This window comes from Strongylocentrotus purpuratus, unplaced genomic scaffold, assembly GCF_000002235.5.
Source record: "Strongylocentrotus purpuratus isolate Spur 01 unplaced genomic scaffold, Spur_5.0 spur5_scaffold_9, whole genome shotgun sequence".
In the NCBI taxonomy this organism is placed as follows: Eukaryota; Metazoa; Echinodermata; class Echinoidea; order Camarodonta; family Strongylocentrotidae; genus Strongylocentrotus; species Strongylocentrotus purpuratus.
In genome coordinates, this window is record NW_022145615.1 from 9,904,541 (window position 1) to 9,917,756 (window position 13,216).

Below are 13,216 nucleotides of genomic sequence, written 5' to 3' on the forward strand. Positions count from 1 at the left end.
AGTGGGAACGGAGGGGTATATTCTTTGTATTTTCCTGGGTCTCCCTGCTCGTATAGACTTTGCGTGTAGAGACGAGTGAAAATATACCTTTGTATTTTCCACGGTCTCGCATCCGGGCATCTTGTATTGACCGCGCCGTATTTTGTCATTTTCATTGCGCATCTATTATGCGTACGAGAACCTGCGCACTTTGCGCGCACTCTATTGTGACGTAATAATCATACCAAATGCACACTGTTTGCAGTGTATCGAAAATTTCGTCAAGCACTCGATGCACAGTGCTGGTTTGATAAAGTTTGTTCAGTTCTTTGAAATTGTCATGGTGGATTTCTGTATTTGCTCTAGATGTCTGATTTGGATAACAATAAAAATATTGACTGGCTTTACTTTCGGGGGATATCAGAAATATTGACCGCACTAAGACCATATTGCCCTCGTCTTTCGACTCGGGCCAATATGATCTGAGCTTGGTCAATATTTCTGATATACCCCTCAAGGCCAGTCAATATTATATAATTAATCCCTCCAAAATATTGTTCTAAAAGGGGCATTTGGGCACTCCATAGAGGCCGAAACGAACATTCACTCCCCGTTTGATAACATTAAAGCACTTTTAAAAGGGCACTCCAACCCTTTGTATAATTTAATTTCAATTGAAGCAACAGCAACAAGTTACATAAACAGAATGGCGAAGTTTGAAAGAAATCGGATCAATACAGATATTTAGTAATGTTTGAAATATGAGATTACTACAGCTATGTGAATCTCAAATTGGCAATTTTGTCACTGGATTGTGACGTTGTGAAGGATAACTCTCCAGTTTGTAGTGTACAAAAATATCACTAATTTATGTTTTTTCTACTTCATCGCATTCAAATAGGCCTACAGAGATTTATCTCCTTAAAAATCATGTAAATTGCCTAAATAATGATAATAATAATTATTATGATAATTTGTTTAATAATAGTTATTAAAAAAAAATTAAATCATTTATAAAGAGCGCCTTTTCATAATACCTATAAACAACATTTAAAAAATATTGAAATACAGAGATTAATCTGCCTAAAAAGCATGTAAACTGCTATAATGATAATAATAATAACACTAATAATAATTGTAGTAGAATCTCATTTACAAAGCGCGTTTTCATAAAATATAAAGTATATAATACAGCAAATACCTACACACAAAAAAAAGAACTTTATCATATATAGCTGGCATTAATTAAAAAGAGGAATATTGAGAGAAATTAGAAAAGATGTGTGGCCAGACAGTTTTTGAAAGCTGCGAGAATATTGCAAATCTTTAATACAGGGGGTAAGGAGTTCCAGGTTTTAGGGGCAATCACAGAAGTGCCTCAATGTTACCAAAATATTTTTTTAAAGTATTAAATCATAAATATCAATAACCCTTGTTGGTAATACCTCTTCCATTTTTCAACTCTGTGCGTTTGTTTAAATGGATCTTCACCACAAAACAGTGTAAAACCTTCATCATGTGTATACATCTCCTTAATAATTAACATTTGTCATCATTAATCTACAAGTTGTTAATTCTTGGGAATGATAGATTGATGCATAATCTACGTCAGATATTGCGGATATAAGGAGTGAGAAACGCCATAGGTTCTGCCTTCTCGGTATGCCTGCATAAGGATAAAAAGTAAATACAAATTATCATAAATTAAAGACAAGTCGTTCGGATTCAATATCACGGATAAACGTAAGGTCGTCTACAATATGACAAGATTATGTTGCAAGGCACGATGTCAGCATTAATATCTTGCATGTCTGAAATATATAGAACATAATATATTGACAATATTTTGGTTGATCTATATTCAGCTTATATTATCCACTCTATAGACATCTATCATCCATATTAGATTTAACTTCCTTTTTCGTGTGCTTTTTTTCCCTATAAAATGAAATCTAAAAATATAATTAAAAAACAACAACAGTTTGTGAGGTGTTTTGAACATTTTAAAGCTTAACATCCTCGACAAATATTCGTTTAAGCAAGATTTTGGTCAAACTCGGAAGTTTCTATCTTGTTTTGTGACTTTAGCCTTCCAGTAGAAATATTTTTTTCTTTCTCTTCCCTCTCACTTTGTCTTCCCTTATAACGCACACTCTTTCCCTCTTCTTATTATTCCCCTATATACAGAGTGAGTCAGAAAAAATGTCCACTTTTTAAAATTTGTATTATTTGAAGTATGAATATTTAATCATGCGTTTCATGATATGTGTTGATAGAGTTATACTCCCAGTACATTTAGGTACCATTTTCATTTGAATCCCTGCATGCATGACTGAACATCAGACAATCTTTAGAAGATTGCCAGATCTCACTTGCGCCAAGTTACTGGGTGAGGAATAAAACAGTGGATTGAACAAAGGCAGTCAGACAGACACAGACACACACACACACACACAAACGCACACACGTACACGCATTTACACACACACACACACTCACCCACACGCACACGAACGGTAACAATTGCTTCATAATTTCCCCTTTTCTGATTAAGCATTCATTTTGATCAAGATCGCTGAATTTTAAGTGGCATTTCCCTGACAATCTTTCCCACTACCACCATCATATCATCATCATCATCATTGTCATCATCTTAATCTTTATCATCATCATCATCATCATCAACATGAAGACACATGAATCTAATGTGCTATCTCAATACGTAGGTACATTATTAATCGCTGGCTATGTCCTTTGTTGGTGTGTGGATTTGCGTGTGTTTGTGTGCCTGTGCGTGTGCGTGTTTGTTTGTGCCTGTGCGTATGTGTGTGTGTGTGCGTGTGTGTGTGTGAGTTTGTGTGCGTGCGTGTGTGTTTGTGTGTGTTTTTCTGTCTGGCTATCTTTGTTCAAAACGCTCTTTTATTCCTCACCCAACACCTTGGCGCAAGTGAGATCTGGCAGTCTCCTAAAGATTGTCTGATGTTCAGTCATGCATGCATACATTCAAATGAAAATGGTACCTTAATGTACTGGGAGGATAACTCTATCAAGACATATCATGAAACCCATGATTAAATATTCATACTTCAAACAATACAAATCTTAAAAAGATGGAAAAATTTTCTGACTCAGTCTGTATATTTATCTTTATCTCTCTCTTATAAGGACGATCGATAGGTCTATGAAAAGCAGAAGAAAAAAATAATATGGGCCTAGGTTGTAATTTTTTATTGAACTGTCCGCGTTCTATAATGATACATTATTTCTGTTTGTCATGAGCGCCAAGTTGAAGAATCAATCACAATCATTATTAAACTATTACTATCATGCACCATCACTATCATTATTTTGTTCAAATGTATTAATTTTACATACATGGCGTAATGTCACCGCAATCTGGCCATCAGCTGTAGAGATTTTACCGAGATACTCTTCAAAGTCTCCCCCTTCGTGAGTGCCGCAGTACTGAAAACTGTTTAGAGGACAAAGTGCAAATCAGCAAAAACAAATTCTCGGTCGTTAGAATGCCAAGATCATAAATAAAGGTTTATGGACATTAAAAGTTATCGCGTAAATGTAGTATTGGGGTAGCATTGCAAATATCAACAACATACCTTAAATGCCTTCACCTTTTATTTTATTTTCATGTCCCCATCGAGCGGATTTTCTGGTGAAGGGGCAAGCGACTTAGAGGCCTAGCTTAATTATCATTGGTAGCCATCACTAGAACCCCATCCATTAATAAATTAACATTAAAGTCAGTTTTGCCGTATATTTTGCCTTGTAATATGCACTAATTATGCTTCCCAAACTAAAGCTCTTTTCTTCAAAGAAACATTGTAAGGATAATAGGACAAAACCCTACCCGATCTCCGTCATGCTAGGTATCTGCCTCAGCCTGGTAACGAATGTCTTCAGATTCTTCCAATGCATATTGACGTTGTACAATTCCAGCTTCTCCAAGAGAGGTGTCTCTGACTCTAGGCTATAGATAAGCGTTTTGGCGTTTAAGATTTGACCACTGCATCCACTCACAAGGAGACTGCGTAGCTGACGATTGCAGTCCCCAAGTCCAACCATGACATATTCCAGGACCTGCTGGAGATTGTCGAAGTTTGGACTACTCTCCACTCTGAGGCTTGAGACGTTAGGTACGGCAGTGATGAGTGAGGAATGGTCATTGAAGTTGTCCAGGTGTCCAATTGTAAGACGCTTGACGAAAGGAAGTTTGGACAATTTGGGATTTTCTAGACAGCACTCCCATACCTTCATCTCTTCCAGGTTGGTACAAGATCGCAAACCAAGCCAAAGGGTTCGTGTCAGGTTTGACCTCAGATGACAATACGTGAGATCCACAGACGTGATCTATATGATTACGAACAACATGGTATAGGTATAGCTTTATACACGAAATAGATTGTACATATCAACACACACCAAAAATGTTGTCAGCATCGGAAATATGAATAGCTTTTATCAGGGACAATATGGAGCACATCATTATTCTTGTCATAATCGTCCACGCCAGGCCGGTATTGTAAAGATTTGAATTAGTGTTGCGCTAAACATGAACATTATTATTTACCTGTTTTCGTACATTTGGCGGCAGTCTACCCAATCCGACGACTGCACTTGCTGGCAATGATTCTAGACACAGCTTGCCATCGTCAAAGAAAGTTGGAAAGTTAGTCTTTGATTTCGATATGTCACCTTTAGCTTCACCAATACAGTCCAGAAGTAGTCTGTGCTTGATTTCTTTGCTGATTACTGTCTCCTCAAGTTCCAGGATGAGTTGAATAGAAGACATCAGCAGATTGTCACCCGAACCAGCCAGGAAGCGGAGTACATCAGCATACATGAGCGGTGTGGCACTTCTGCGTGCATTCCTCATGAACTGGTCGAGGTCGCCCTGGGAACCGGCCAAGAACTTGCTTGCACAATACTCCTGTGCCATTTTGTGAAAGAACTCGACGTACGTCTTCGAGGCTTCCCCGTTTATTATGTATTTGACTGGAATTGTCTGCTTTGACAGCAGACCAAGTTTGATACCAATGACTTCGTATTCTTCGAACCCTTGGAGATCAGTATCTTCAAATACCACCTTCTGCTCGTCCTTCAAGAGTCCAGTGAGTGCCACTTTTCCGAGGTTTTGAAGGAGGGCGTGATAGTCACATTCAAAGGTATCGTCGTTGGATCTTGAATGAGTGAGTAGAAACTGGATGATGTTGTCAAACAACCCTGTCAGGGAAGAAACCTGGTTAAGAAGGCCTTCTTCCCAGAGATGGCATATCATCATGCAGAAGAGTGGTATGCTGACGATAGTATCGATAAATGCATTGCCATGTAGGAACTCTGTTAATTTGCCAACTTCTTCCGGTTTTGACTTTGACGTGAAGTATTTCTCGATAAAGGACATCGCTTGGGATTGTGTGAAGCCCTCAATTTCCATTTTCGTGTAGACTCTGGTCAGTCTTGGAATGTTAAACTCCTTCTCTAGATAAGGCCGACTGGTGACGATAAGGCGACATCGCCTGTAAATCTTGTTTCCAATAGCCAATATGATATTGCTCTTTGGGTTCTTCGTAGACAACTTACCCTTGTATTCATCATACCCATCCAGCGCTAGCCCACAATCATCTTCATGTCTGCCAATGAACCCTTCAAGAGATTCTGGGGTCACTCCGTGGATGTTCCCGAGGGTTTCGGACAGTATGGCTTCTCCTAGAGACATGTCTTCATCAACTACTCTCAACTTCAAAGCAAAGAAGAGAGGAATGTCAATGAGTGGGGAGCTCTCTTCTTGATATGACCAGTCATATGCCATCTTGGCAACGGCGCAGGTCTTGCCCCTTCCCGCTTCTGCGACTAAGAGGATTCTGCTTGGTAGACGTCCATTGACTCTCACCCGAAACACATCACTGATAGACCCAGGAAGAATCTCTCTCATACCTGCTCCTGTCTTCTTGTTTACAAAGTAGACGATCAAGTTTGTAAACAGGTTCTTCAGATCAGCAAAATCTTCTGGATCCCACGGTTTTCTCTGTATCTGACATGTCTCGGTCTTGTAATAGTCAATCAGATGCTTCCTCAGGTAGGCTGTTGCAGTAGCTTTTGCACTAAGGATATCCAAGCAAGGTTCTGTTAAAAAGAAAATGTTGAACCTTAAAGATTGAAACAGAAGAATCTTCATTACTGTAAGCAAATTACAGGTAAATGTTAATCCAAACGATTTCGAAGACAAATTTCTTCCTTAGAGCTAGAAGTAAATATCTCCTACCACAATTTCAACTCGAACAACTATCGAGTGGGGATGGTCATATTCGTAAATACTTTCCAAAAATCAACCTAAGACAAATTAAATAGCGTTCTGCATCATCTACTGAAATGTGCGAAATTACAGTGACTTTATTCGAACATGATTTCTTGAAATAGTAATAAAGATTGTAGGAGTTGTCCTTAAGTTGACTTCTTGAAAGGCTCTGCCATCGTATTGAAAAACAACTACTGCCTTTTAAACAATACATTATCATTAATAACTTCCGCCATTCTGGACAAGTAATTGTCCTAGGAAGGTGATCGTCCAGTTGACTGCTGTCCGGGTGGGACATCCTGGTGAAGGTGTACATACATATGGACGAAATCAAAACGCATCAAGTTGACACATTGATAAGATATCTACCTTCGGGCTGCAAGATGTCGGGGAAATGCCTTTCAGCAAGGAAAACGAGACCAGCTTGACGAAGCGCTTTCTTCAGTCGAAAGGGTAACTCCGAAGGAACAACTTCTTGGCGCCATTCAAATAACATGTCCGTGTTCCCTTTACACGTAACCATCCCTTCTATCCTGTTCGAGGCAGCAAACCTATCCAGGACACCCTCCGAAAAACCGAGCTCTCGTCCAAGAGCGCACATTTGGTCATCGCTTTCTATGTCTCTCGCCACACTTCTCAACGTACTCCCGTGTTCATCAACGCTGTCACTGCACACTTTGCAAACAAACAGAGAAATGAGATGGCAGTTTTGTTATTATTATTATCTTCCGAAGGAGAGAGGTTCCACATAATCCGAAACGTGGTTTTGCTCTGTTGATCTTGCATTCATATTTTTAAAAACAAAAATAATACAATTTCAACTGAAACACGTTAAAGTACATACACTGTGTAAAGGGAGGAGGAGAATGGTGCACTTACGATTTTTAGCCAGCCCTTGAACATCTGGGAAGTACTGATCTGCGATCATGACGAGTCCAGCTCTAATCAGGGCTTCTTTAAATGAAGCACGTTGATCCCGTTGTCTCACTGTCTGACGCCAATCGAACAGCATCATGCGACTCCCTCTGCTGGTCTTAATTCCCAGTATCTTGTTTGTGCCAAGGTACCGGTTTATGTCAGCCCTGGAGAAAGTCAGGGCCACACCGAGGTTCTCAATCTGAGCATCCGATTCGATGTCCTCAGCAACGTTGAAGACCTCTTCATCGGACAACGGTTTGCAGGAACCCTCTACAAAGTCAATTCCACTTTCAGAACTTGATTCTCTCACTTCCTTTCTCGTCGCCACGTCATTCAGTTCCTGATTGTTTCCATTGTCACTGTTCTTTGCAGCGGTTGCTGAATCCGTCTTAAGAGTGTGAACTTCATTGCATGGCCCGGAGAAGAAGGAATTTTTCTTTAACGTTGTACTTCTACCTGGATCTTCTTCTCCTTGTCCGCTTGAATCAATGCTCGAAGTTTCAGTTGATCCTGAGCCAGGACAAATGTCTAAATATATTGTTCTTCTGTCCACCCTCGGTTTTTGTTCACTTACTGAGCTTACTGATTGAGCTGAATAGTCACTAGACACAAGATCAGTATCTTCACAACTTGTTTCATTGACAGCATCAACGGCAGCGGTTGCTGAATCCGTTTTCAGAGTGTGAACCTCATCGCATGGCCTTAAGGAGAATGGATTTGTCTCTATCGCCGCACTTTGCCTTAGGTCTTCTTCTCTTTGTCCGTTTGAATCATTGTTCAGGATCAAGGGTTCACTTGATCTTGAGCCGGGGAAGACGTCTAAATATATTGTTCTTCTGTCCACCCTGGGATTTTGTTCACATACTAAGCTTACTGATTGAGCTGAATAGTCACTAGACACAAGATCAGTACCTTCACAACTTGTTTCATTGGCAGCATCAACGGCAGCGGTTGCTGAATCCGTTTTCAGAGTGTGAACCTCATCGCATGGCCTTAATGGATTTGTCTCTATCGCCGCACTTTGCCTTGGGTCTTCTCTTTGTCCGTTTGAATCATTGTTCAGGATCAAGGGTTCACTTGATCTTGAGCCGGGGGAGACGTCTAAATATATTGTTCTTCTGTCCACCATGGGTTTTTGTTCACATACTAAGCTTACTGATTGAGCTGAATAGTCACTAGACACAAGATCAGTACCTTCACAACTTGTTTCATTGACAGCATCAACGGCAGCGGTTGCTGAATCCGTTTTCAGAGGGTGAACCTCATCGCATGGCCTTAAGGAGAATGGATTTGTCTCTATCGCCGCACTTTGCCTTGGGTCTTCTTCTCTTTGTCCGTTTGAATCCATGTTTAAAATTTCACTTGATCCAGAGCCAGGGAAAATGTCTAAATATATTGTTCTTCTGTTTTCCCTGGCTACTTGTTTACATGCTGAGCTCACTGATTGATCTGAATAGCCACTAGACACAAGATCAGTACCTTCACAACTCACTTCGTTGACAGCATCAACGGTTTTTCTCAGAGCCGCCTTGCCTGCAAATTAATTACAAAAAATGTTAACCGTAAACTGCGATATTCAGTGGCGGAGCTAAGATTTTTTTGTAGGTGTTGCGGGCATTGTCATGATCATTTCCAGAAGCACCGTTTTTTTAGGTAGAGGACGTATAGGAGGGTTCTTTTTACAGGTTCTCTTTCCCCCTTTGCTTTCTTTCTTCATTTCTTCTTTCACCATTCGATCGTACCTTCTGTACCTCATTTCTTTGCTCTACGAAAGAGCAGTACTGAATAAGGGACTGTAGCAATTTATTATCAAATAATTGATGCATAAAAACACTGATAGATAGTTTACGTAGTTGATACACATTAATGTTTAACTTATGGAATATCGTTTTTAAATGTGCCCTAAATGTTTTATCTCTTAGTGCCATCTTTTGGCGTGATAATAAACATTTCATATCAATTCATAATTGCTTCCCCAAGCCTCAATTTCATATGTAATATGTGGTTGAATATATGCTTTATAAATAACAAAAATATAATTCTAGTTCTGAAGGAAATGTTACAGGAAATCGACCAGAGGCCATCCACCCAAAAGATGGCTTGACTGCATCTCAGAGGACTGCAAAGCAAGATCCATACCAAGACTGACAGATGCATCAAGACTGGCTGCAGACAGCAATACCTGGCATACCATCACCATACAGAAGCCACCACGAGCTCCCTGGCCTGCGTGGACGGCATAAGTCAAAGTAAGTCAATTCTAGTTTTTAAAATGTCTTAATCTATAAAAAAAAAAAAAAAAAAAAAAAAAAACACCAATCTGTTTTCTAATATTTATTTACTCTTTCAAAGTGAGATTTTCAAGTCAAAAGTTTGTTCATTTTACACCACGTGGACACCTTATCGAAATGCATAATAACTACATTCATATATATTATATTTAACCTTAGTAGAAATGTATGAAACAGGTTAGAATCATTAGCAAAAAGCCAAAAAGTAATCTGTCAAGTTTGGCAAATCATTTATATGATTTTAAAAAAAATTGAGGTACTTATACTGACCCCTGAGGAAGACCACACGTTGTCATCTACCGTAATGAGCCATATCCATCATAGTTCATGAACTGAAATCTTTCATGAAGATAATGTTTAAACCACTGAAGTGGCAGTCCCCTAATTCCATAATGTTCTAGTTTACTAGCCAGTATTTTGTGGGCAATCGTATCAAAAGCTTTCTGAAAATCTAGGAATATGCCTAAGGTCATACTATCCCTAAAACGACTGCATTTCACCATTAACTAAATTGCTTAACGACATCTTGGTACTATAGTATTTACAAAAAACAAATTGGTGCTTATACAAGACATCGTTTTTTCAAAATAATCAAGTAGCCCCTTATTAACTAGTTTCTCAAATAACTCTGAGATTGGTCGGTAATTACCTGGTATTTTTATCTCTCCCCTTTTTTAAATAGGTGTAATTTTAGCTACTTCCATCGCCTCTGGAACCCCACCCAACAAGGTAAGCCAATGGTCTTGCAATTAAATCAGCAGCGTACACATGTACCTTGACTTGGCAGAGGCAACCTAACCTTCATGAGTTTTACACCTGTTGCACACGTGGTGTCATTTGTCTGACGTATAACTGTGTCGGCGACTGACCTGGCCTTCGACGCGCTATTTGAGAATGGTATTGAACCAAAAGCGAATGTGTAATTTTCTCTGAACTCCTGAGGTGAACACTAATTGCCTTTTTCAGGTTTGATTAGCATAAGTATATTTACAGCGCATGAAACCTTGTCACGGGAATGGTCATGACCAGGGGTTGGGCAATGTAGTTACCTGAGAAATATTCTCGAACGTTTCTCTCTCTTTGTTCTGCCTTGTTAAGCCTGTCAAGTAGGTCCTTCGTGGCGTCTTTATATGGAGGTTGTTCATTTCGCCATCTTCGAAGCAGCATCATCGAAGCCTTCTCTGTATTCGATTCGCAGGCAGTCAATACCTATCCGAATCACACAAAGAAAGTGATGTCAAACATAGACGTGATATCTATCTAATACTGGCATGCCCTCTAGCGCCGTCTCAAAATTTCGTGAATATCAAAATTAGTTTGAGCACGAGAGTAATAATGAACATGAATGTAATTAAATTGAATAACAACGCAAGAGTTGCCCATTCAAGCATCAAAGGGTTTAAGTATCTGATCCTCTTTAGAACTTCCGTCTAATCAAATTCAAATATAAGATTTCCCGGCGAAATTCGTCAGTTTGTCATTCAAATTCTTATACTTTGCATTTAAGTAAGAGCAGATCGGCTTTGCCATGCCAATTATCATTCAATTTTTCCGTTTTTGTATTGAATTTAAAATTTTGGTCGAAGGGTTTCATAGATCTGTATCTGTAATAATGCACTAGCATTAAAATTAATCGTCACTTGTCGAGGCGTCATATTTATCATTTAAATTAAGACCTGTCATTCGTATTCGCTGTTTATTGAAGTTAGGAATCCGCCAGTAGATCGATGGCTAAAGACTTAATCATGCCACTTCGCTGGCCAAAAATATTTATTAACATTTAACATTTAACGGGCCCCTCCTCCTTGCTCAAGGGGGAGGGGTGCGTGTTGAGTTAACCCCCCCCCCCCGTTGAGCAAAACAAAATGAGTGCTCCTTACCCCCCCCCCCCCCCCCCCCCCCCCCCCCCACCTATGACCCCAGTGTACCATTTCCGCTCCTTCTGTATTATGTTCTGTAAATCGCATAGAGACGGTCAATTATGCCTAGCCTATGTGTGTGCCCTATACAAACAATTTTAACTATTATTATTTTTAGGCATTTGTTTGCCCAATAGAGTAATGTTTTATCTAACACTCTGATCATACCAGATATTAGACGAGGTTTAGTATAAGGGGTTTTAAATTAATGCCCATATAGTAGGTCGGACACATGAGTTCCCTTTAGGGGGCACTTTTTTAACTAGAGGTTTTTTTTTAAACAGTGCACATTATTAAGAAATTGGTATTTATTTATTTCTAATCTTTTGTCAGGGTAGCCCATTCCCCAATAAGTAGTGGTCTCTCATGGGGCCTTGAATAAACATATTAACATAAAAAAGTATAACGTTTATACAGAACAGTTAAAATAAATTCCATAGTACATTTAGAAAGATATAACACAGCTATAATAGACGTGGCACAAACGAATACTCGTTTGCAAAATAAACATATGTCAGTAAACTAGTTCTAATGTAATGCCAATAGTAAATTGATTAAGTCGCAATTATGAAAATAAATCATGTTAACATTACAATATATGCACGTAGTGTATATTCGGCTAAGCCATTCACAAATTACAACTTTGTTTTGAACGTTTCCTATATTCCTATGTCGTTATGGGAATCATAATGGTATGATTTTTTGTTGTTGATAGGTTAGTGAAATATTTATATAAAAAATCCTACTTCTTCAACTTCGTAGAATGAGAAGCCGAGAACATGGCCAAGAACGACACAAGAACTCATGGTTATTCGGTGTGAAATAGCCCACAGCTCGCCGTCTGTCAGATCATCTGAGGAAGACGACGACAACGATGATGTCGGAGCCCGAGCCATCACGGATATTGTTTTTTCCTATGTCAGCTATAGTTGTGCCTTCATTTTATCAGTGTTTCATGAGTGCCAATATTCACACTACAGAATATGCATGTGAATTCGAGTACCACCTCAATTGATGATCAATGTTTACTCCTGCATGTACCTCATATAAGTCACATTCATCAAATTCAAATTAGACTAAAAATAATCGGCGATAATGTTCGGCTTCCCTTACACTATTGCTGTAGAAATGTTGATAATCTGTTCACTTCTTGATGGAATTTCAGTTGTCACAATTAATAATACCAGTGGCCTGGACTTTGTTTATGGCTTTTTAAATTAATACAAACACAGTGTCTCGAAGCTTTTACAGACAACACATTACAATCATTGCACTGATCATCGGATTAAGGCCTGTCCATATACGTGCGCACATTGTGAAGTCTCCAAGGATCATTCGAGCAAGTCGCCATTTTAAAGGTGCGCATATAACGCCGATGAAACCACATTGAAGTTCGCGCCCTACATCGGACCACAGAACACCATACATGAATATAATGTAAAGGGCCTACCGATTTCTCATTTGTGAGAGAAACAAATATTTTGCAAAAAGGCAGGAAACTGTCAGCGGCAATAGCGTCTGCCGACGGCTGCAAATAAAGTTCAAACAATAATCAAGAAAGAAAAATCTTCTTCTTCTTTTAACTTGATCTAAGCGGACGCACGCTGTTTATGATTGTTAGCCTTGAATCTATATTATACTGGTACCTTTGACTATCAAATGTTCATCACAAATATATATTTTTCGATATTAGATACCAGGATACCGGATCAAGTTTAAATTCCTCTTTGGATCCCGGATTTTAGTTAGTGACCCATGAATCATCGTCAAGGACAACAAGAGTGCGGTAACACATTTGA